The following is a 4,837-nucleotide window of genomic DNA, read 5'->3' on the forward strand; positions in this document are numbered from 1 at the left end:
TGGGGGGATTTGTCCTGCCAATGATCAGAAAGTCTTCATTGGGAGAAAACAAAGAATGGGCCTTGCTTAGGTGGCTTGAAATGATGCTGAGCTGAGGTTAATGGCAAGTACCTGTTCCTGAGTGAATAGTGCTTAATGTGGCTTAACAGCACAGTCATAGCCTGTGACTCTGGGCAGATGTCCTGGTTGCTTGTCCCTAAAACTGTCTGTGAAGGCTTTCTGCAGTTAGCAATCTGTTTTAATCGCTAGAGAATTTATTTACCTTCCTACCTCGGTTCTTACAGCTGAAGCTGTGTCTGGCCTTCATTTCAAAAGTGCCCAGGTGTATCTGTAACTGAAGACTTGTTGGAGGTGAGTTTTCAGCTGTGCCAGATGAGGCTTGCAAGGAAGTTTGCGCTATACTTAGTCACGCTACTTGATTCCAGCCACTGTTATTTGTCCCGCAAGACCACAAATGCAAAAATCACTTGCAGATGTATAAAAGCCCCCAAACCACCACGCATCAGGCAGAAACACTATTTTACAAGCCACTGATTGCTCCAAGGGTCTCTCTGGCATTGAAAGCACTCTGTTTGTTGGTCTTTTTGTAACCAAGTGTACAAACTGCATCTCTCAGGTGGCAGGAAGAGCTTGTTTCCAAATCCAAGTGTTATCTGCAGTAGTGTATTACAGAAATAGAATATTTGTATTTGTTTAAGGAGGGATTGCACTTTCCAATTCAGAAATGCGTGAGGTTTTTCAAACTGATTGCAACTCTCCTCCTCTCTCAGGAGAGGACAAGTGTGTTTTGCAGCCCTCAGCTGAAGTGGAAGAAAATTGGTGTGAGGGTTATTCAGTGATATTTGAACAGTGTTTATAGAAAGCCCTATGATACGCAGCAGATATGTCACTGCAAGGCATGGTCAGGGCTCACCAGCTCTGTGAAATCCTGCCTTCTTCCCAGCTCACAGACTTGCTGCCCAGCATGGTGGATGTGCCACTCCACGTATTCCACGCACAGCTACTTTTCCAGAGCTTCTCTGTGGACGTACAACTACGTTAGAGCTGGAGAGAAACAGGGCTCTAGCTAGTGCCTGTGGCTGTGCTGGGATATCACCACCAATTTCTGTGGTCGCTGAGGGTGCTTATAATAACGGAAATCAGGTTCGTATAGCAGGTGCAGGATTGCAAGAGGCAGATTGCTCAGCTCATTTTATATGCATGAAAGGCCATATCCTGGATATGAACCTAATGTTTTTGATATTTAATGGTCCAAGATCCTGATAACTAATATTTTATGCCTTTTATTTCACTAATATAAATGCCCCGAGCACTGTGAGTATTCATCCCCACCAAGAAGCTGTGATCCTCGTCCCAAGCACAAGAAAGCAGTGAGATGAAAGCAGGGAGCACCTGATCCTATGGCACTGGGGTGAAGAGTCCCTGTGTGATAAGACCAGACCAGATTTCTCATCTGATTAAATGACTTGGAAAGACTAAAGGGAAGAGTTTGGGATGATGGGTTTCATGTGCAGGTACAAGTGTGAGAGTGGAAAGCCTTTTGTGTGAGAGCGTAGAGGGGAGGAAATTATTCTCTCTTGTGTGATAAAATGGGAGGGGAATCTCTTCCAGTGGCGTAGACTTGTGTGTGTGATGGGGCTGGCATGAAGACTGTCTCATGCAGAGAAGCTAGCACTTGCCTCTGCTGAAGAAAAAACACTTGAAAGGGAAACCTGCAGGTCCATCTGTCTGACCTCCAGAAGTATCACAAAGAAGTAGTAGTATATTCCCGCCCTTGTGTGATGGCGGGTTTATATGTTGGGGGGGAATGGACCACAACTCTGAACACTTTTAATGTCCCCAGGTGTGACAGAGGCATAGGTAACATGTTTATGGAAGGACCTGTCTTTTCCATGTTGTTACACCCATGTATCTATTTCAGGGTAGAGCAGCTTCATTTAAACTGCCTGGAGAGATTAAATTATATTATTCTCTTAACATGACAAGCAGGTGACAGACTCCAGTTTCACAGCACAATGGTACGTCGTGAAGCAGAACGCCAAGCATGTACCTGCTCCCTCCCAGGTAGGAGCAGACTGATCAGGGAGCGGTGTAATGCATTAGAAGGATGAGAAAGTGTGAATTAATTTAGACAATCTGATGTAAACACGAACATCCTCTTCTTGAGCTAAATCACAAGGGTGGGGGAGAGAGCGTGGGCCTGTCGCACTGCAGGCAGAGCAGGGGACTCCACTTCACCAAGGAGGATGACAGACCAGCAGATGAAACAGCTTTAGTTTTTTCAGCTTTGTTGTCTTGTCAACTTCCGACCTCAACAAATAAATGCAACTTTGCATAGATGGATTAAAATAATCCATCCTGTTTTCTGGGTGGGAGCAAGGACGATGCCTTGTTTGGGAACTAGCTAAGGAGGTTAAGAAAACTTCACTTTGCAGGTTTTCTCCCTGCCCTGAGGCAGATTTGCATAGGCAAACTTTGATTTTGATGGAAGTCTGTGACTTGAGATCTTCGAGCCTCCTTTTCTTCTCTGCTAAACAGCATTGCCCTACCTAGTGGGAGTGTTATGAGAATTCAGGTGTTAAATATTGTGAGGTGCCCATATTTGGGGGTAATTCGTATAAGTAATTTAGATGAAGTTAGATTGCTTTGAAATGAGAGTTAGGTAAGATAAGCCAAGCACGTATTTTGTTAAAGATATTTAAATGCACATTCAATGATCAGTAGCTTAAATGTCAAAGCTCTGGTAGAAATACATACTTGGCTTACAAATCTGTGGGTTTTCTTCAGTTTTGGCAGGACACATAGGAATCAGAAAAACTTCAAGCTTTTCTCTAATAATACAGTAAAGTCTCTACAATGCAAATTTTGAAGTATGCTGCAGAAATGTTTATTGGAGTAGGAGCTCTGCCGATGGCTGCACAGAGCTTCTTCTGAAGGCTTCCATGCAGCACAACACGTGGAAGATCAGGCTGTGTGTTAGCTCTGATAGTAAATGCTAGACGTTCTCATGGTTAATACCAGAGATCCCTTGGGCCTACCTTCTCTATTCCTCTGCTATTAAATCCATGCAGTTCCTTGCGTTACAGGGATGCCACTGGTTGGCTCATACACTGGTGACTGATGTTGGAATAGGCTCTTGCTCAACGCTGAAGGGAACCCATTGCTCTTGGATGCTCTCTCACTAGATGTGTGTTTGATTTGCTGTCAGGAGAAGGGGGGGATTTGTCAGGAGGGAAGACTGCACTGCTTTTTCTTTCAGACCCACCTTTAAATTGCTTCTTGGAAACACCAGACCTTTGTAGGTGTTCTTCCAGGTGAACATGGTGAGGTCTGACTGTTCTGCACAATAACTGTAAACCTCCAGAGCTGGGAGCACGAAGTGTTTAGGAATCATGCACCCAGTTTTTGTATTTCCTTACAGGAGCTCAGATCATGACATCAGGAGAATTTGTTTAAAAACTGACATTACAAAACTGCTTAGTGACTACCAGCTTGACTAAGTAGCTATTATCAACATATGTGAAAGTTTGTTTCAGAAATTTGAGTTCCTAAATACTGAAATCATACCCAACTGCTTACACAAAGCATTAGTTACGCTTAGTTCACTAACAAGATTTGTGTGTGCTCTGCTCTAGATGCAGAGAGACCATACTGTGCAACAAGTGCTTTTCTCTGACAATAGTGACTTGCACTCTGAGTTAGATACTAGTAATTTATCATACAGGCTTGACAAGTTTAACAGTGCATCAGGTGGATTTACTTTCACCTTGAGCTTCCTGCTCTTCATTCCCTTATGTTCCAGAAATGATCCTTTGGCAAGGTCTGGAGGCTTGAGATGCTGGCTTACAGATGTAATGGGACTTGCCTGTGGTTATTGTCGAATCTAGTTGTTCCTTTGAATATTATCTGCAGCCTTTAAAATTCAGAGTGCAAAACTTTAGTGTCACCAAAGGGGTATTCTTGGTACAGAAAATCCTTCCTCTTGATATTCAGCAGTTTCTTTATGGGGTTGTTTGGTCTCTAGACATGAGAAAATCCTGGCAATTTTGATCATTTGAAGAGAATGAGTAATGTGTAGTGCTTAGTACAGTGTGTCTCTCTTCAAATCACTGATCATGCTTTATTTTCTATTATGTTGAATGGAGTGATTCTATTATGGACTATCATTTTCTCTCTTTACCATGGTTTATTTCAAGGATTCCTGCTGGAGCCCTATCTACAGAACATTTCTAGATGACAATTGACTATTTAAGACTGTTTCAGGAATACTTAATGGGCCAACTCAAATTAGCCAATCTGAAGAAGTGAATTTTGGCCTTGAGAGCTATCTGAACACATGCCATTCTGCAAGCAAATGGAAAAGGCTGCCTGCTGTCACAGTTTCAGTAGGTATCAGTGTGGATTTTAAACTGGGTGCTCAGCCTGAGTATTCAGATTCTTTTCTTTGTGAATTTATTGCAATCCTGTTCTCAGTTATCAGTCCTGGGCTTGATTTAGCCTCCTCTTTCCCCCTACTCAATGATTGATGATCATAGATGGTCACAACCTTAGATAACAGACCCTGGACAAAACAAGGGGTCTTTTGCTTCTAGGCCATATGTCTCAACAAAACCATGACCTAAATATCCTGCCTGTGTAGCTGGGGATTGTAACAGATCCCTATCTGGCTGAGGCACAAAGTGAGATACTTTATATGCATCCTGATGCAACCTTCAGTGTCTGTATCTGGCAGGAAATGCCCAGCCTGCATGAGGAGATCAAAAGAGCTTGTCTCATTCAGCCCATCAACATTTGGACCTAAATCTGATTGCTGCCAACAGAACATCAAAGGTAAACA

The sequence above is a fragment of the Rhea pennata genome, chromosome 10 (assembly GCF_028389875.1).
Source record: "Rhea pennata isolate bPtePen1 chromosome 10, bPtePen1.pri, whole genome shotgun sequence".
NCBI classification, from domain to species: Eukaryota; Metazoa; Chordata; class Aves; order Rheiformes; family Rheidae; genus Rhea; species Rhea pennata.